Genomic DNA, 21,739 nt, shown 5'->3' on the forward strand with positions numbered 1-21,739 from the left:
CAATGAGATTTTGTTTTCGTTCTTTATATCAATGCATATGTATCACTGGGTCACAATGTAAAATATATTTTTATAGGTTGTGACAAATATATTTCTATGAGTTGTGGTCAAAAAGTATTCCTAAGTTTGAAAGAGATAGCCTAGGAGTATCAAAACATACTATATTATAACCAGTTATAACTGAGTCAATTTTTTTTTAAATGTTTATTTATTTCTGAGACAGAGAAAGACAGAGCATGAATGGGGAGGGGCAGAGAGAGAGGGAGACACAGAATCCGAAGCAGGCTCCAGGCTCTGAGCCGTCAGCACAGAGCCCGACGCACAAACCGTGAGATCATGACCCGAGCCGAAGTCGGTCGCTTAACCGACTGAGCCACCCAGGGGCCCCTAACTGAGTCAATTTTTAAAGAGAAAAATTTATTGAAGTCTCAATTTTCTTAATGTACATAAATATTACTGAATATCTAATTAAGTTAATTTTTTTAATTTTTTTTTTAATGTTAATTCATTCTTTAGAGAGAGAGACACACACACAGACAGGGGTGAGTCAGAGGGACTGAGACCCAGGGAGACACAGAATGGGAAGCAGGCTCCAGGCTCTGAGCTGTCAGCACAGAGCCCCACGCGGGGCTGAAATTCACGAACTGTGCGATCACGACCTGAGCCGAAGTTGGACGTTTAACTGACTAAGCCACCTAGGCGCCCCTAATTAAGTTAATTTTCTAACTATCCAGGTCTGACCACTTTCTAGTAACTAGGATATGACTATTTCATAGGTCCTCAAAGTATCTTTTATTCCTCCTCTTTGCAGTTTCACAGGTGAATTTATACTCTCACTGGTAAATACCCCTTATCACAGCTAGATTCTCAATAGTTGGAACAGGAGGGAATGTTTCATTTGAGAACGTCCAGCACCCCAAACATTTATTATATACACAGCCAGAGAAGCATACATCACCCTCATCTCCTGATCCTTTAAAAGCATGATGGGAATGAAAAATCAAGTAGAGGTCTTATCAAATTTGTATTAATGGAATATTCACCATATCAATGTCGATGAGGAGGTCATCTCATCGTCTATAAACGTAAACATGGCTGAAAACCCCAAACACAGGAATGGTATTAAACTCCAAGCCATCGGGGCACCTGGGTGGCTCGGTCGGTTAAGCGTCCAACTTCAGCTCAGGTCACGATCTCGCGGTCCGTGGGTTCGAGCCCCGCGTCGGGCTCTGGGCTGATGGTTCAGAGCCTGGAGCCTGCTTCCCATTCTGTGTCTCCCTCTCTCTCTGCCCCTCCCCCGTTCATGCTCTGTCTCTCTCTGTCCCAAAAATAAATAAAAAACGTTGAAAAAAAAAAATTTAAAGATGCCTTATTTAATACATGTTATTAAGTCATTAACATTGAACTCAGAGCCAACAGCACTAAAACTCATACCTCCATGAAGCCCATGTAACATACTTTTCTCCATAAAGCATACGACAACCTTTTGGAGTTCAGGAACACCAGAGAGTACTTCGGTGCTACACTGGGGGCCATTTTAAGCAGCAAAATCCAAAGGCCTCAAAAATGCACCAAAAAGCAAAAGAAGGTAGAACATCACCTTGTTCAATTTTAGGTGGGAACATGCACATCAGGTACTTTGAATTTTTTGCCACTCCGCGCATGTGAATATCCGTGAATGCCTGGAAAAGCACCAAGAATGTGGATTTGAGGGTTACAAATAAATGTTAGCAAGGAGAGAAAACTGCAAATATAGAATCTGTTAATCATGAGGATCAGCCCTAACTGATGAGGAGAATATTCTCTTTAAATACATTCCCATCTAATGAGTAAGAAATGACAGAATTCCAATACCATCATTATGCAACTCCTAATGAACTAATGGAAGTAGGAAAGTACCAACTGCTGCTAACTTCACAAAAAGAAAGACAACCTTTGAGCTTCCTGATGGAAGAAGAGAACTGATGAAACCTCTCCACCTTACAACCAATTTAAAGGAAAGACAAGATGCAATGTTTTTACTATTCAACTTTGAGACAACCCGTTTTTTAATCTGATGTCCTCAACGGAAGGAGATTTTATGCAACTCAGTCTCCCCATTGTCTAATATAACACATAATACAGAGCAGACATTTGTTAAAGGCCTATTGCAGAAATGAGTGAATGAATGAATGAATGAACGAACGAACAGAGAAACTACCTCTTGCAAGGTCAAGAATGTTAATTTCTAAGATCATATCTTTTTCAAGGAGAGACGGAAAGAAAAAGGTATGGACAGGCAGGCAATTTATAGCTCTAAGAGGTACTACAAGGAGAGTAACACCTCACAAATCAAAGGTCATTTATACTGTGATTTCAACTCTCCAAAACAGAGCTATGAACCAGAGGAAAAAAATTTACTTAAAGGAGGTCACAAAATGTGTACTCTGCTCATTAAACAAAAAGAGCCCCTAAACTATATTTTACCTTAATTTTAAAATAATCCTGATCAGTTTATTATTAGAAATCAAACATAAAAGGAAAAATTGAAGTGACTAGTCAAAACATGACAGAGAACCAAGAAGACAACTTTATACACCTCAATAGATTCACAGTCTATGCATAACAGCACACTAAATGATGTGCAAAATGAGAACCCTGACTCAGCAAGATCTGAGTATGTTTAGAAAACACTGAGAAGTGTACTTGAAAAGGTTACCGCTTGAAAAAATACTAAAAGAAAACATTTTAGTATAAATTCAATCTTCTAATTGGTCTAACAGGCCAGTGACTAATAATGCCAGATAAATGAGAAAGTACTTCAGAAAAGTCAGTAGCTGTTTCATATGTAGTTCTCATAATGAAATTATATTTTTCTTCCTGACTATAGCGCCAATTTCCTAATTTAGAAAAATATAATTACAAGTAACAGCCTCATGTAGGCAAAGGTCACAAAATTAAAAGGTTCATTCAAGGGAATCAACGTTTGAGAATTTTATTTCGGAAGCTAATAGTGTCAATTTTCATCATAGCAAGAACTTGACGTTGTAACTGACAGTAAATCATGAACAACCAAGTCAACTTCTACACAATTTTAGAATGAAACATGCAACAAGTGATAGAAAATCTTAAACTACCACTTCTCCAGACTAAGGATTTGTTTCGGCCCGGACCAAACCAAGAGAATCCTTCTCAAAATTAAGGGCAAAAGCCTGAAGAGAGAGACACAGAATTTAAAGACACTTAGGCCCCAATAGGAACACTAGGGTTAAGGTCTAGTGTTTCTTACGGAGATCGGGGCTCTCTTACCTGAGCAAGAAAGAAAAGTTCCAAAACATAATGAAGACTGCATGCCCTAGAAACTGAACCCCCCCCACCCCAATCACTATCTATCTGATAGGTTTACAGCAATAAAAATATCACGTTCAAAACTATGTTACTGTCATGATGTTCTGGTATGCAACCAAGTTCACAAGCTAATTACTAAAAAATAATTCAATATGGCAATTTTAAATTTTAGGAATTGCTTATTACTAGAGCTCGTCTATATTCTGGTGGGAATGCAAAAGGGCATACAGCTGCTTAGGAAAATTGGGGCAGTTTCTAATACACTTACACACACACACACTTCACTTATGACCCAACAATTCCAACCCTAGAAATTTACCAAATGACATGAAAACTTAAATTCACCAAAACGAAAAAAAAAACAAAAACAAAAAACTGCACACGGGTGTTTGGGGCAGCTTTATTCCTAACTGCCAAAATCGGGAAACTTAACGCTTCGCACAGTGAATGGATAAACATGCTGAGGTACATCCACATGAGGGAATACTGACCAGCAGCAAAAAGAAATGACACAGGCTTCACCACGGATGAATCTCAAATACACCATACGAAGTGGAAGAAGCTAGCTTCAAAAGGCTACGTACCACAGGCCATTCTGACAAAGTCAAAATTAAAGACACCAAGAAGAGACCAGGGATTGCTAGTGGCTGGGAGTGGGGAAAGGAGTTGACTACAAGTGGGGCAGCAGGAGGGAATATTTTGGACTAATGGAATTGTTTTGTGCATCAATTATAGGGGCAGTGAATTTTAGCGTGCAAAAATTTAAGAACAGGAGAAACAGGAGTGCCTGGGTGGTTCAGTTGGTTAAATGGCCCACTCTAGATTTGGGCTCAGATAATGAGCTCAAGGTTTGTAAGGCCCACGTTAGGCTCTGCACTGACAGCGAGGAACCTGCTTGAAAGTCTGTTTCCTGGTCTTGCTACCCCTCCCCCCAACACGCACACTGGCTCTCTCTCTCGATAATAAATAAACATTTTATTTATCAATTTTTTTAATGTTTATTTATTTTTGAGAGAGACAGAGTGCAAGAGGGGGAGGGGCAGAGAGAGAGACGGAGGCACAGAACCCGAAGCAGGCTCCAGGCTCTGAGCTACCAGCACAGAGCCGGAGGCAGGGCTCGAACGCATGAACCATGAGACCATGACCTGAGCCGAAGTTGGACGCTCAATGGACTGAGCCACCCAGGGGCCCCAATAAATAAACATTTTTAAAAAGAGAAAGAAAAAACTGTATCTAATGTAAAAAATACCTTGGGAAAAAATCAGAATTAAGTGAAATGCTCAAAAAATTGAGTATTTCCTTTAAGTTTTCCAGGTAGCCCATAAATGCATTTAATGTCAACTTCCACCATTTAAAAAAAAAAAAAAAAAGAAAGAAAAACCTTTCTATAAAGTATTTCTCTACTTTTACGCCTGAGTAACAAAGTCAGATGCTTGTGTTTGTTGCTTTACTTAAAGGAGAACCAATGTATTTGTTAGAGATATCTCATACGACTCTGATGATTCAGACTAAAGTGGTTTGGAGTGAGCACGGTGCCTCTGGAGGCATTTAATCAAGGTTCTTCCATGTTAAATCTCCCTAATAAAAAAGATAAAATGATCAATCCATTCATTCAACAAAAGAGCAATCACAAGAGGCCTATCATGTGCCAAAACAGGAAGTCAAATGGCACCCAAGACCATCACAATCCCTGCCACATCACACAGCTTAAACAAATAATAATATAAAGATGATATGAACATGAGAATTATAGTGCTTTCAGAGCACACAGCAAGGGAACATAAGTTCTGTAAGTTCTGTATCTCCCATTAGGATCTACACCTTAAAACGCCTACTATCTTGGTGAACTCAGAAACACAGCTAAAAGCGCATGCACCAGAGTGGTCACTACCCAATCACCCCTCGATGTTTAGGGAGGGAAAGCAGGCAAAGACCATGTCCACAGAATACTATCTAGCAGTGCAGTCATCACTCCCCTACAGTAAGGTCCTCTCCAGGGAACTACCAGATATGCATAGTTGTCACCTTCCCACCAGCAGGGAACTTTCCCTAATTCACAATACCATAATCATGAACTTCTCTTGTTGAGAAGTATTATTTTCAAGGGTGCAGGGAGGGTGAAATAATAAAGAAAAGGAGAGAAAAGAAAAGAAAAAAACTAGTAAAGATGCTGGGGGGCAAAAAGCCTGAGTTAAGTATATAGATTTTTGCAGTGAGGTCTTAAAAACAAATTAAGGAAGTTTAAGGAAACTAAAACAGAGGCATTACAACCACACCCCTGCTTCTTTCTGTTATGAAAAAGGAAGCCAAGATATGTAAAAAGAGGGCTGCCTGCAGGTGTTTTGGCATGAAGTTACCAGGCACAGAGGTAAAATTACATAACCCCAAGGACTAAAAAGAGTGTGTGATGAATACTCAGCTATGCCAGTTACCAGAAACATTTTCCATCCCAAGCATCCTAATTACACAATGCTTCTGGGACCACACTGGGGCCCACAGGACCAGGGTTAATAACTCAGTGCCAAAAAAACAGAAAAGCTTCCAACAACTGTTAAACAAACATGAATTAAAATAAAGTGCCTCTTGGCATGTATAGATTTATAAGAGCAGAAGAGCGAGAGAAATTTACTAGCAACTTACTGAAAGTCCATTTCAGAGGAATGAGATACTGAGTAGGTTCTATCAAGAAGTGGAAACAAATTAATGCAGTTCCACAGGCCCTTTTCCAAAGTTCTTGCAGTCAAACGTGATTGGGAATTCTGAATTCTAGGGGCGTCTGAAGGGTGATACATGTGTATGCACCATATATTCTGTGCAAAGGCCGGGAAGATACAGGACAGAACATTATAATCAGACACTTAACTATTTCTGCACTGAAACCTACAAATTCATGAAAAAGAGACACAACAGTTCAAAACAAGTTTCATGGAAAAAAACACAATTTGTGCCAAACATACAAGAAAATATTTTTGGTTTTCAAAGCACTCTGGATGTTAGAATAGTTGATACGAAATTACGGTCCCCTAGAATGGTAGCCATTACTCAATTACTAATTGTATATACAAAATGTTACCGGTAACCTCACTGTCATGTGCTGGTTTTCTTGTGGAATTTTGGTGAACATAAAATAATTCTACAAGTCTTCTTCAGGTTCACACAGAACATGTCCTATATACTCTAGCCACTCCTAATTTTTTTTTTTTTTTGAAAGAGAAAAGGTGGGGAGGAGCAGAGAGAGATGATAACAGAGGATCTGAAGTGGGCTCCATGTTGACAACAGAAAGGCTGATGCAGGGCTCAAACTCACAAACTATGAGATTATGACCTGAGCTGAAGCCACATGCTTAAGCGACTGAGCCACCCAGGCACCCCCACTCTTAAATTTCTTTACCACAAATTCTCCTACTAGAGCAGTTTACAAAATATCTAACCCTTAAATTTACAGAGGAACTGCTAAATCCAATTTTGCCACCATGAAAGCCATGTTCTTTGAATGGAATTTAACATAATGAATTCATTATAAAACGGCTTGTTCTCATTTTGCCACAAAAGGCTATAACTGGTAAAGGGGTCTGTGACCTAGGAAGCTGCAGCAAATGAGTCACAAAAAAGGACCCTGATATGTCATAAACGACAAGATACAATAACCAGAAAACCCTATTATCATAGTGCATTTATATGTACACAGTTACAGACTATGTACAATACAGACAACATACTACATACACAAAATACTGTTACTGAAGTAAACTGTTTCCACTTGGGGGAACACACATATTCCTCATCAACAAGGGTATGAAAGAGAGTAAAGCAGAAGTGCAGCTACACTAAACTATTAAGACCTCTTCCATCCTGATGCCCCAGGAAAAATACAACTCAATGATATTATAAATATATGCTAAAACTAACACATCTTTGATGAGCAACAGTTCTTGCCTTCTTATACTTTACATAACTTTAAAAAGTAGACTGTTTTTACCACTTAGGTTTCTTAACATTTTCAGGGGCATCTGAGACGATGCCTTAAATTATTCTTGATAAATCTCCCTTTAACAAATTTTCCAAACTTTAAAAATCCTCTAATTTTGCTGCTGGACTTAGCAACAATTGCTAATAAGCAATGAATACAATGGCATCCCTAAGGATTCTGGGTATGAAACTATAAAGAGAAGTTGCTATTAACCTGGTCCTCTTGCAAATGTCCGTGCATTTCTTGTCTCACTTTCACACCCCATCCCAATTAAAAAGGGAACTTCAAATTTAAGAGCTAAGGGATATGTATAAAGACAAGGAGAAATCAGTCATTGTCAAACCCTGCAGCACATTGGAATCACCTGTAGTAACCTAAAATGTAACAATGTCCTGGCCCCACTCCCCAGATTCAGATACCAATTAGCAGGGATAAAAGCCCAGTATCTACCATTTTAAGGTCCCCAAAAAACGTTAATGTGAAGTCAGGGCTGAGAGCCACTGGTATACACTGCCTTTTCCACAAATGCTTTCTCTTATTTTTAAAAAAAAAAATTTTATAATGTTTATTTTTGAGAGAGAGAGAGAGAGAGAGAGAGAGAGAGAGAGAGAGACAGCATAGGTGGGGGAGGGGCAGAGAGCGAGGGAGACACAGAATCCGAAGCAGGGTCCAGGCTCTGAGCTGTCAGCCCAGAGCCCAAAACGGGGCTCAGGAGCTGTGAGATCATGACCTGAGCAGAAATCGGACGCTTAACCAACTTGAGCCACCCAGGCTCACCTCTCTTATTTTTAACTCAGTGGTAATACTCCCTACAGCAAAGGCTGCAAGCATTATCTTTAAAACTACCCATTTTTCTTCTCATTTCCTCGGTCACAGAAAAAAAAAAAATTACTGATTTTCAATTGGAAAATTTTAAACAAGTGCATATAGTAAAATTCACTTCGACTTATCTCATATTGTCATTCCCAACAATCAGGATTTTAGTTTTCAGTCAGTCCATGAGTAGCTGGTAACTGGAATGTGTATAAATAGCATAGCATACAATATACATACATACAGTACACATGTCAGTTACCAACCTTAACAGATTATCAGAAAATAAATCAAAATCAAAGGAATGATTTCGAAGAGCTGATTACATTTTGATATTTCATTAAGTACAAATATTTTCAGAACCCCAATGTATAATGGAATATGAGCCACAATATGCCCTGACACTCACATGAAAGAAGAAAGAACCCAGTAAATAATCTACCATTTTTAAATGAATATTGCTATTACAAGATTCCACATCTGTAAGATGTATATTTTCGATTCATATTGTTTTCATATCTCTAGAATAAAAGCACATAAAATAATATTAAAATTGTATTAAAAAATCTTATAAAAATCTGCATCTACAAACACCAGTATTTAAAAATGTCGCCAACAACTGACATGTACTGCTTCCACCTCCAAAACAATACTAATTAACGTCTGCTCTTCACATGAGGATTTTGCTAAAAGCTCTTGTAGGCATGTATTTGCACACCATAAAACTAGTGGAATACCAGGAATTTTCTCTATTCTCAGCCTATGACATTACCTGCTATGTTTGCCTACCATTTGAAAATATTCATTGCTAGACTATAATATAAGTATTTCACAAAAATAGAAAACAGACATGACATAGACTAGCTATATGGGGAAAAAAACATTTTCACTTCCCTTTTTACTAGAGGGAAACTGTGACTTCACCTCTGACTCTAATACAACATACTCTAAATCAATGCCAAGTACACCACCTGAAATTTAAACAAGTTAAAAAAATAGGTAACACAATTATTACAAAATATTCGTAAGTCTGCTTTTATACTATTCACTTGCATCACAAAAGGTATTACATGGCCAAATTCATCTTATAATTTTAAGGTAAATAATTTGAATAAGCACAATTCTAAAAGCAAAGCAAATTCTAAAAGCAAAGTATGAGTACATTCCAGGCACACTTCACTCAAGATAATATACAATAAAAGCAAAATCATATGTTAAAATCTAAGTTGGTGGAAAACATCCTACCCCAGGATTCTATTTTTTTCCTCCTCAAAAAAAAAAAAAAAAAAAAAAAAAAAAAATTACTATTTTTCCTGATGGCAAAAATAATGCATATTATAGCAGAAAATCCAAACGATACAGAGACACATAAAGAGTATAAAAATTAAAATCATTCTAAATGTCACTATTCATAAATAACTGCCATTAACATAAATATCCTTGCAGAGAATGGATGGATTTACTCTGTATATTCACAACTGCAACAATTACAATGACCAGAATTACAACGGTCAAAATCCTTCATATATACATACACATATCTCAATATACATGTACAATACACACACACACACACTCTATATATATTACAGAAACAGAAACCTTTAAGATAACAACTTTCTTGAACTTAAAAATATATGTTATTCTACTTCTGCATTTTTATTTAAGCAGGCCAGTTTGGAGGTTACGTGTGTGTGTGTCTGTGTGTGTGTGTGTGTGTGTGTGTGTGTGTGTGTGTCTGTGTTGCTGTGCTTCAGGGAAGATTTAAAAATCTGTTTGCTTTATTTAAAAAAAAATCCTCTAGCTAAAATTTTCCAAAGCCTGGAAACATATATCTGTACTAACAGCAGCTGGCTGACGGCTTTCCAGAACTAGCCCATGGTCCCAAGCAAAACTGCAAAGCAGACAAATGTTTTCATGGCATCCCACCTCTTGGGTCAGAAAGAACACCTCACCAGCAAGTAGCATAGAAGAGTCCACCCACCAGGCATGTGACTTGAGCATTTCACTCAAACCGTCCCAGGATTCATTTCATTACATTTCAATTCCAAAATTCTGTGATTTTCCCCTGCCTCCCCATGCCCCCACCAATTTTTTTTTTTTTTTTTTTTTTTTTTGCTTTTCTCAAGATGGGTAAAAACTATCCTTTCCTCCTATCTTACTATGATTCCATGATTCAAGTCGAACCCTTCCTCTGACTGATAAACTCCCATTTCCCCAAGGTACCTACTGTCCTCTAGGTGTGACTAAAGAAATGCGATGAGATCAAAAGCCTGGGCAATGTGCAATTTTTGGAGAGGAGAGAGGGCAGCGACTCAGAAAAATATTTCTAAATAAGTTCACAGGTACAAATTTTAATTTAAAGTTATAATAGTTTTATGAGTTTCAGGGAAAAAAGGTACAATGTTACAACTTAGATAACTGATTTTATTGACTCAAAGTTAGTCAATATGAAAACTAACAGTGTTTTAGCTCCTAAAATATTCATACCTGAGCATATTTAAGATAGCAACATAGAAGCAGCTCTCTAATCTTTCATCCGTTACATTTGTACAACCCTTTAAAGTTCAAAGTGCATTTATATGCATTATTTATTTTCATTCTCAAAACAAGTAGATGCAGTGGTCACTATTGATTGCCTCTTTAACAGATCCATTTGCTTCCATGTTCTTCTTTCCCACAACTTTTAAAAATATCCACCCTTTGGAGCACCTGGGTGGCTTAGGCGGTTAAGCGTCCAACTTCGGCTCAGATCATGATCTCACAGTTTGTTAGTTTGAGCCCCACGTCGAGCTCTGTGCTGACAGCTCAGAGCCTGGAGCCTGCTTCAGATTCTGCGTCTCTTTCTCTCTGCCCCTCCCCGGCCCGCTCGTGCTCTCTCTCTCTCTCTCAAAAATAAACATTAAAAGAAAATTAAAAAAATATATAAACATCCGCCCCTCACCATGTAACTCAGGAAAATGTGACCCCATTCCCTATGGCAGGGGATATATCCTGATTAACAGAAGCCAGCCATGATAACCCCATTCCCTTTGTCATGACTGGCGAGGAAGTACACATGACCTAATTCTGGTCAATAAAACATGAAAGGAAAAGTATGCTGGTGAGCTTGTGCAAAACATTTCCTGGCAATGCATGTCTAGATGTGATCTTGCTACCACCCTGAGGATGAATCCAACACAAAGAGAAGAGCAGAGCCAAAAAAATCACTGAGAGGCAGACCAAAGCTCTGAAAAACTAACCTAGCCTACCTCAGTATTTCAGTGTTCCATATCAGAAACTAACTACTGCCTTTCAGGCAGTATAATGAGGCAACACCAAGATAAACAGTCTACCCCATTTGTCTTTTCCTCCCCAACCTGGACCTCCTTTCTTATACCTAAAAGTTTTCCTTTTTACTTGAGCTGAGCTAGACAAGACAGGAGGACAGCTCTTCTAAGCTGCTAGGCCAGCCAGCATGCTTTGTACCAAGCTCAAGGGCTCCTGCTACACCTCAAGGGTATGGCATTTCCTCTTCCCAGGGACAACTTCCTCTACCAATTCACTCCAGCAGTCCCTACACAGGCTGAGCAGATGTTGGGATTCTAAGAAGGCTCCTCTCTACATAAAAACTGAAAGGAAGAATACGAAATCAGATCAGGGACCATATAGGGAAATATGGGAGAACTGCAGCTTGATCACCTGACTACATAATTAAACAATTTACCCTGAGGTCTGAATGAATACAGCCAGAAATACGAGAATTTCTTTCTTTTTTATAAGAGGATGCTATTAAATCAATCTCTAAGAGAGAGCATAAGCTAGATGATATAATAGAAGCAGATACCCTCTTTAATATATTAACCAAGAGCTCCTAAGCTAAAAAGGGGATCATTAAAAAATCTACATCTTAAACATTTTATGGCAAATAAAATATAAAAATGTATATTCCCAAGACAATCTTTGAATGTAAGGCCAAGGCCTTTCCTTCAAGTATGGATGGATGTACAGACTGCAGTTCTATTTTGTCTTTCTTGAGAAAACCACACCTACTATAAATCACCTGTGATTTCCAGTTTCTGTTTCATAAACATAGAAAGACATCTCACAGAGCTTAAAAGCAATCTTATTATAGAGTTTTTTTGAGATTTTTAGGGTGTTTTCCCCTAATTGTTTAAAAAGTTCTGGGGCGCCTGGGTGGCTTGGTCGGTTGGGCGTCCGACTTCGGCTCAGGTCATGATCTCACGGTCCGGTCCGTGAGTTCGAGCCCCGCGTCGGGCTCTGTGCTGACAGCTCAGAGCCTGGGGCCTGTTTCAGATTCTGTATCTCCCTCTCTCTCTGCCCCTCCCCTGTTCATGCTCTGTCTCTGTCTCAAAAATAAATAAACGTTAAAAAAAAATTTAAAAAGTTCTTACCCACACCTACATTCCCCTATAACTTTTGCCTCCAAAGTTCACTGAATAATGTTTCATTCAACTATGTAATTAAGACATCAAGTACAACTGCCATCAACAACTTGTTGGGTACAAACACAAATAATTCTTGGTAAGTATCAAATAACTAGTGGGATTAAAAGTGCAAAAACAAGGGTGCCTGGGTGGCTTAGTCAGTTAAGCATCCAACTTTGGCTCAGGTCATGATCTCATGGTTCGTGGGTTCAAGCCCTGTGTCGGACTCTGTGCTGACAGCAAGGAGCCTGGAGTCTGCTTTGAATTATGTGTCTCCTTCATTCTCTGCCCCTCCAATGCATGCACTCTGTCTGTCTGTCTCTCTCAAAAAATAAATATTTTTTTTTTTAAAAAAAGGAAAGAAAGTAAAGTTCATAAACAAACTATAGAGGGGCGCCTGGGTGGCTCAGTTGGTAGAGCATTCAGCTCTTGGTCTGGCTCAGGTCATGATCTCATGGTTCATGGGATCAAGCCCTGCATCAGGCCTCTGCACTGACAGCATGGAGCCTGCTTGGGATTCATTTTCTCCCTCTCTCTCCCTCTCTCTCTCTCTCTCTCTCTCTGATCCTCCCCTTCTCGCACTCACACCCTCTCTCTGTCAAAATAATAAAACACTAAAAACATATTAAAAAAGGGGCACCTGGGTGGCTCAGTTGGTTAAGCGGCTGACTTCAGCTCAGGTCAGGATCTCACAGTTCATGAGTTCGAGTCCCGCATGCAGCTCTGTGCTGACAGCTCAGAGCCTGGAACCTGTTTCAAATTCTGTCTCCCTCTCTCCACCCCTCCCCCACTCACACCCTGCCCCTCTCTCTCTCTTTCAAAAATAAACATTAAGAAAAATGTTTTTAATATTAACAAAAAACACTAGAGCCTAGTCTACTGCCATTCGATGTAGCATGGGCATCAAGCAGTAAATGAATGAATTCTTCTGAGTGGGTTTGAACAGGTAGGGTTAAGAGAGTCTCCTGCAACAGTAGGCTGTTCCCAAGAGTCTCTGCCTATTCTAGCCACCAATCAACCTTCTAACAACTCATCTGTATCTTAAGAAAAAGGCTATTCTGAGATTTTACTTAATTCCAGTGAAAGCTGTAAAAACAAATGTGGATGTGATTTAGGCATATGTGGACATGACTTAGCTATGGATTTCCACGAAAGTAAGTTATAACTGTATGATACATCTATCATTAGTAAAGGAAATGACCAAAGTGTGTGTCTTTTCTACCAAATACATACCCACTTCAAGATCATTGTCAAGAATTCTTTTCTCATTAAAAAAAAATGATGGGCAGGGACTGGCAGGAGAGAATATAACCAGTCACTTACTATAGTTTAAGGACAAATCACCACACACCTTCCTGAGCTCCCCTTACAGGAGGAAACCCAAACATTTATGGTTTCTAAATCCCAGCTTTGAGCGAGGAGCTAGAAAAAACATGCCTAATAGCAGGCTCCAAAGTGTCTGCAAAACTTATCTGTCCTCACATCTCTCTCTCATTCCTTATTTTCTGAGTAATACAGAGCCTTTCCAAACTCACTTCACATTAACAGATAATACACACTTGATTCTACACATTAATAATCCCAAATACAGTTCTGTCCTAGAGACTGTCACTAAAGTATACTCTGAAGTAGCTTTTGTCGGCAGAACCATTCTGTCTGTTCCTATAGAATCTCTATAATTAGAGAACTACAGACACCTCAAAAACTGCCATTTCCAAAAAAGAAGTTACATTTTGAAGAACTGACACCCAGAAATACACTAACAACACCAATCAATACCACTAAGCACCAACCACTCGAGAAAACACAAAGAGGATGGAAAATTATAAAAACAACAGATCGGTGAGTTTAAGACTCTGAAGTCAGAAAAAGAAAATGATTTAAATACGCACTCTGCTAGATCTTAAAAAGGTTGCCTAAACTCTGGATGACCATTTCCTAATGTCAAAAACAAGGGTTATACGCCATCTAACAAATAGAGTTGTCTTAACAGTATGATCTATATACTCCCTCTACAAAGTAGGCACTTAATAAATTTTAACAGGTATTAGTGTTGTCACTAGAACGTTCAAGACAATACAGATTCAGTTATAATGTTAATCCTTTTTGGAAACCTAGAGGGCAATAGTTAGTAAAACCCATCAAACAATTTTCCTCGTGAGTATACACAGACTTAAATACTGTTACCGTGAGGGTAGTATTTTTTGAAGCACTTCTTTGATAGGGATAAATTTAGGGGTTAAATTATTTTAGGACCATTTAATATTTAAGATAACTAAAAACCTTATACATATTACCCAGAACTGTGGACATTTCCCATTTTATCATTCCACTGTTATGGTCAATTCTCTTTGTACACAGATTCCTTACATTTCAGTTTACTCATGATGAATCTCACTACGAATGTATTAACAATAATCTAACTCTCCAATGACCTGTGTTTTGCTTTGTTGTTTGATATTTCAGCATTCCCAAGGGGTACCTGGGTGGCTCAATCAGTCAGGCGCCCGACTTCAGCTCAGGTCATGATCTCATGGTTCACGGGTTCGAGTCCAGCGTTGGGCTTTGGGCTGACAGCTCAGAGCCTGGAGCCTGCTTTGGATTCTGTCTCTCCCTCTCTCTCTGCCCTCTCACACTCACTCTTGCGCTCTCTCCCTCTTTCTCTCTCTCTCTCTCTCTCTCTCTCTCTCAAAAATAAACACTTAAAAAATTTAATACTTCAGCATTCCCTCTATAAGTTTGATACATCCTTTTGGGAAACCCTCTGAAATTTAAACAACCACTTGTTCCATTCTGAAAATCTCTGAATCTATAAACTCCACTAGAATAATAGTCTATTGCCAGTATGCAGGGGATTACAGAGGGGATAGAGAAATAAACAGAGAGCTGCCCATTTCTTCCAAAGGCACATTTTTCACAGCCTGGATTCATTTCATATAAAACCAATTACCAGATTACCAGACACACCCATATTCAAGTTCAAGTAAAGAAACAGGACAAAGCCAGGTATGAAGTGTTTCAGATTACATACTTTTTTGCTTTCCTCCCATCAGCAGGAATGGTAACAACTTGATTATTCTGTTATAGTTTGTTTCCTTCAACTTACCATCCTTATTTGCCGACCTACTTCCTCTAAGCATAAAATCTGTACATTTGGACCTTTATATCTCAAACTGACTCATTTTTAAATACAAGGCATTCTGGACTCCCATGGCCTGATATCCACCTATTTTCACAGCTTCCTCTCCCACACAGACCTCGTGGCACAGGAGCCTCATGTCCAGACCAACAGGCCCTATAATACCCAACCACACACACATACACGAAGCCCCCGTTTTTGTCCCTTAACACATTTTAATGCCCAAATGGAGTGTTAGCAGCTCTAAAGTCATTCATAATTCCTCACTCAAAAATTAGTATTTCTTTGTCTCTCATACACACACACACACACACATACACACACACACACACACACACACACACACACACACACACACACACCATGCTTCCATGCACCTCTAATAAATCCCACAGGTGTCCTGTGTTGCAATTATCTCTGCATGTCCGAGTCTCCCTTTAAGACAGCTACAGGGTCTGACTCATCTTCATAGTCGACCCACTCTTCCATTCTAACCACAGAGTAAAGGTCCTTTGTACATGGTTAAGGTCCAGGTTGAACTACACTATTCCTTGATTTTAATCCCAGGCATTTTAGTTGAAGGAATAAATGAACAGCCTGTGTTGAAGATTTTGTTAATGGTTACCGCTTGGAAATCTAACAATGAAAATGTCAATAATTACATAATACATTAATTTTTGCATTGATGAATAGCAGAGGAGGGCAAAGAGCACAATAAATCATCCCTGAAGATGATCATTTTCTAAGATCCCCTACCGTCAAATGTCTCACATATATCAACATTAAAATGAACCTTTCTGTCCCCATTCTAATAAAAACTACTACCTGATGCATTTCCAGAAATGCAAGCTCCCTGTAAGCAAATGAGTCTGTACACTTCAGAGAATCTATGCCAATGCAGTTTATTTGGTATCTTTCTTTCAATGCCCATAAATACAATTTTCACTTTATGTCCAACTATAAAAGCTAATATATACAAAATACAGAACACGGTTGGAACAAAGTTTGGGAATAGTTATGAAATACACTAAGCACATCTCTCCACCCCACCCCCCCAAAAAGTTATTAAGAATGTCACAAACTGTAACTGATTTTTGGTGGAAAACGTTTTCTTAAACGGGCCTCATAATCTTTCTAATCCTGCCTTATTCTTACAATGTGTGTTTTCTTCCACTCTCTATTTACAGGGAAAGCAAATATTCCTCACAAATACATACAAGGCTTTAAAAAGTAGGTATTTTCCATTTTAAAAAGTATCCTAAGTATTCCTTAGATGGAGCTCAACATCTTCTCCTCTCTGGGGGCAAATGTCATTCACAAGAAGCAACTGCACAGGAAATAAATACTGACTTATTTTCTTCACTTACTAAAAATCAGTAGGTTTCTAGTTTTCCAATTAAAGTCGACGTTCTAAAACAAAAGGTTAAAAAGGGGTCACTTACTGGCCAGCCTGGGTCCTCATTACAACAGTTACAACTAATTCGCACAGTGTAGCAACAGTAGCCATCTCCCACACAGACTCTCCCTGGCTCTCTCCCACCCATTAACTTTTCCTCCTTCCCTGGGGGAACTGGAAGGATCCTAACACAGGCCTAACTGCCCTCACCCCACGAGCACACACACATCTCCATCACCACCCCCCCCCCACCGCCCAGAAAAGAAATGTGGGAGCTGTGGACGCTTCCGTGTGTCACTTCCCCTGCATGTGGGATAAACAAACAAACCAGCACGGTAACAGCAGCCAGCAGAGAAATTTTGTTACCCCCCACATATGCCTCGGTTAAGTTTTCAGCTAAGTCGAAAGCTCTATGAAATAGGTAAACCCCGGACCCCCCCCCCCAGCCCCCAACAAACACGCCAGCGGGAAGTTTACCCCTGGAATGAATGCTGGCCCCTGACACCTCCTTCCAGCAGCCCGATGCCTCCCGCCCAGCCGCCCTCCCGAACCCCCCACTCCGAAGGTAATTGTCTTGGACACAATCGGGAGCGCTGGGGCTGCGCTCGCGACCTCAAAACCCCTCCCCGAGGAAGCCCCCGCCTCCTCCCGGCTCGCCCACCTCCCCCGCGTCCCCACTCGCGCCGCACCGCTCGGCAACTTCTGCACCCGCCCGGCCCGCCGCCCGCGGCCCCCTCCCCGCGCACCCAGCCCTCCGCGCCCTCACCCCCGGCCGCGGCCCCTCCCGCCCACCCTCCGCCCGCCGGGATCCTCGCCCACCCCCTCCTCCGCGGCCCCCGCCCGCGGCGCCGCCCCCGCCGCACCCCCAGCCCTCCCGGCCCGGGACCCCAGCCCACCCAGCCCCACCCGGGAAGGAGGGAGCCGCGGCCGCGCCGAGGCTGCCGCCGGGCCGGGGCCGGCCGGCCGCGCGCCACCGCGGAGGGGGCTTTACCTCAGAGGCGCGGCCGCGAGCTCGCGGGGTCGGTCCCGGGCGCGGGCGGCGCCCCCTGCTCCGTCAGTCAGCGGCGGCGGGGGCAGCGGCGGCGGCACATCACACCCGCCGGCGACCGGAGGAGGAAAGCGAGCCACGCAGGGAGGGAGCGAGCGAGGTAGGGGGGGAAGGAACGAGCGAGGGAGGGAACGCAGCTCGGCTCGGACTCGGTCCCCGCACTACTGCCGGTGCCTCCTACCGCCGCCTCTGGCCGGAGAGTCGCCGCCCGGGTCGCTGCTGTCGCCACCGATGCAGCCGGGAATGAATGCACAGCGGCGCCTCGCTTATCCGGAGGTCAAACATCCTTCTGCCTCGGGCATCCGGATCGGCGCCGGACCCGGAAGTGAACACATGGAAAAAAAATAAAAAAAGGAAAGCGTCTCTCTAGCGGCGGTGGCCCCCAAGCTCCCGCATCAGCGAAAAGAGCCGAGTAGAGCCGAAGATTACACCGGCCTGTTCGGATTGGCCGGCTCGCCGACCGGAAGAACGGCGGCACGTTCATTGGCTGGCAAGGCGTATAAAAGCCAAGCCACTCCTCCATTCCCCCACCTCCGCACGAGCGGTGCGTGAGGGGGAATGTGGAGTAATAGTGGATACGGGTACGTTTCCCTGGGCGAGGCCAGGGGAGGAGAGGCTTGACGAGGTCTCTGGGGAGAACTGGGAGAAAAAGGCTCCCGTGATTAACGAGAGCTGCTAAAAATTCCGCGGCTTGGGTGAGCCAAGAGCCTAAGGGCGCCATTGTGCCAAGTCGGGTTGGCGAGGCTTTGCGGGGCACAGCCCTCCAGGTGCAGAATTTGGGGGCCCCGGCCTAAAGGAGTGACCTCACTGGGTTGACATCCCCCCCCCCCCCACATACACTTTGTTATAACCCCAGTGCTATAGCAGGGATGCGGCTGCTTGGAGATGGGAATTGTGGCTCACGTTTGCATCCCAGCTGCTGCCTGTAGAGAACTCCGTTGGTGGGCTCAGGTCGTGTATAACGTGATCGTTACCATCTCAGTGTCTCAAGGGAACCTCCTGAAGTTTCGGGAGGCCAAACATCCGTCAGGTCGTCGAGTTGTCGAACACAGACTGGAACCGGTGTTTTCTAACTCCACTTCCCAGTCCAATCTGCCCACACGGAAAACGCAGAAGATGCCATTCTCTCTCTCTCTCTCTCTCTCTCTCTCTCTCTCTCTCTCTCTCTCTCTCTCTCTCGCTGTCTCTTAACAGCTGGTTAAGTGGGATGAAGATAATGCCACTTTGAAAGACCGCTACGGAAATGGATTCGCCGTGAAGGCATTTGCAGAGGACTCTGAAAATACAGCTTTTTAATTGTTAGCGATTACCTAACACTACTTACGTTTCGAGTTCTTTCAAAAGACAAGCATTAAGGTGTGCATGAAGAAAACTCATAGCCTGGCGCTGTTTAAAAATTCATGTATCGAACAGTTTTATGTTTTGATGCGCTCTGTGTCATGACGCTTGAGTCTCTGTCTCACACTCTCAGGAAAAACTTAAAAGTCTCCAGTGAAACCAATGCGCTTTAAAATAATGAAAATATTCTCCCTCCCTACCTTACCTGATGATACCCTCCCTACCTGATGATAAGGTTAATGTGTAAACTTCACAGGCGTAATTATACGGAAAGAGGCTGCTGTTGTTTTCTGTTACAATCGATTTTTATTGATTGATTACCACTCTCCTCACACTCTTTCCTAAACTGGAGGTGAAGAACTGGCTATCACTTGGTACTGATAAGAGCCCTGCTTCTCTGTTTACCAGACCACCATCATTTTATTAGAGACTCAGAAGCAACTAAGATTTTTGCATGATCAGACTTGAGAATAATTTGCCTAATCAGATTGAATATCCCAAGGTTTCTGATCTTTGCCAGGGTCCAATACCAGACAGGAAACAAAGTTAACCCTATCTCAAATAAAGGGGAAAAAAAAATGTCTGCAATACAGGGAACTCCAAACATTGTAATCAGCAACTAACAAACCATTTTCTACTCTGCCTCAAAAAGCTCAGTTTAGATCAAGAATACCTCCTACCCACCCCTCAAAGTTCTAAGAAATGCTTAAGAAACACATGTATATGGGGGCACCTGGGTGGCTCAGTCAGTTGGGTGTGGACTTCGGCTAGGGTCATGATCTCATAGTCCGTGGGTTTGAGCCCCATATCAGGCTCTGTGCTGACAGCTCAGAGCCTGGAGCCTGCTTCAGATTCTGTGTCTCCTACTATCTGTGCCCCTCCCATGCTCATGCTCTGTCTCTCAATAATAAACGCTAAAAAAAAAAAAAGGAAAAGAAACACATGTATATGGGGGCACCTGGGTGGATCAGTGGGTTGAGCATCTAACTTCAGCTCTGATTTCAGCTCAGTGTCATGATCTCGTGGTTTGTGAGTCCAAACCCCACATCTGGCTTGCTGGCCTCGGCTCAGAGCTGGCTTTGGATCCTCTGTCCCCCTCTCCCTACCCCTCCCCCACTTGCACTCTCCCAAAAATAAATATTTTTTTAAAAAGGAAATACAGGTATATAAGTATATGATCAAATCACATGTCTAGATGTGAATAGGAATAAAGATTTACATTTTTTAACCCTTAAGTAAAGACTTTTTTGTTGAAGTTAGGCTTAGAAGTTGCTATAGATTAAAATTGGCAAGTAACCTAGGTAGGAAGCCAATGAGATGGCCATATCATTCTATTGTAAGAAGATTTTGCTAGTGTGAAGATAGCTTATGTTAATGACAGAAAAAACCACAGGTATCTCTACCAAAACTTTGTTTTGCAGCATAATGTCTCAACATAAACAGACATCACAGTTTTTCATCTGCTGTATGATACATCAACGACAATTAATTTTTATGTTCCCTAGCATTGCCACTCTTCAGATACTTATGTTCTATTAATATTTTACGTGTTTGCAAAGCAGTGTCACATTTTTTCCCCAGAACTTTATTCTTTTGAATGTGTACCTCTGTTGACACAAGTAAATATTTGTTCCACTGTTTAGACATGTAACAACCATAAAGATTACTGTGAAAAACAGGATAAAAGAGCCAACAGAAGTTTTACCCATATATTTCTTAGGGGGGAAAAAAGGGGATTTATCAAGTGGATGTTTGAGGAAAGGAGAAAAAGAAAGTGAAATTTTCTGGGGGCCTTTAATTTCACGTCTGAGACAGTGTGAATATTCCAGTGTCTCCCTTCCATGTTCTGATTCTTCTCTTTCTCCCCTTCTCACACCTGTGCATGCCTAGTAGCCCCGCAGACACACACACACCCGTGGAGAGTGTCGAAATAAGGTCTTCAATGTGAGTTTTAAGCAGGAAAACAATTCCATTTCCTTCTTGCTTCCACTTGAAGTCTTACTGCTTACAAAAAGTGGAAGTGGCCAGCTTTACTCTCCGCAAAATATACCTACATTCTCTCAGGCAACGCGTTTGTAGGACCTGGAAAGAAAGCATTTTGTCAAAAGAGAAACTTGATAATTCCAAGTTCCTAGCACACCGTTGAGGATTATGAGAGCATCAGCGTAGAGATTTGTACTATAATCATTTCCATCCTACACACCTTGTTCATACCATTAAACTGCCCTCCTCGGCCAAACTTGTTTTGCAGAAATTCATCAAGAAATAACCCCCGAGGGGC

The 21,739-nt window shown here is 41.4% G+C and overlaps 1 protein-coding gene across 9 annotated transcripts in view; it reads right to left on the bottom strand.

The window, feature by feature from the left end:
- The window catches only part of CSNK1G3 (casein kinase 1 gamma 3), a 105,328-nt gene extending 86,925 nt beyond the window's left edge, over positions 1–18,403 (bottom strand). For 6 of the 9 annotated variants that reach the window (XM_019469541.2, XM_019469537.2, XM_019469540.2 and 3 more), the window contains exon 1: positions 18,064–18,162. The gene's annotated coding sequence lies outside the window, so the exon portion shown is untranslated. Of the gene's footprint in view, positions 1–5,967; positions 5,987–17,118; positions 17,289–18,063; positions 18,163–18,301 lie in introns of those variants that run through there. The other 3 variants (XM_019469534.2, XM_019469536.2, XM_019469535.2) reach the window with 3 other exon arrangements.
- Positions 18,404–21,739: the final 3,336 nt, after the last annotated feature.

The sequence above is a fragment of the Panthera pardus genome, unplaced genomic scaffold, assembly GCF_024362965.1.
Source record: "Panthera pardus isolate Hobbes unplaced genomic scaffold, ASM2436296v1 HiC_scaffold_2, whole genome shotgun sequence".
NCBI classification, from domain to species: Eukaryota; Metazoa; Chordata; class Mammalia; order Carnivora; family Felidae; genus Panthera; species Panthera pardus.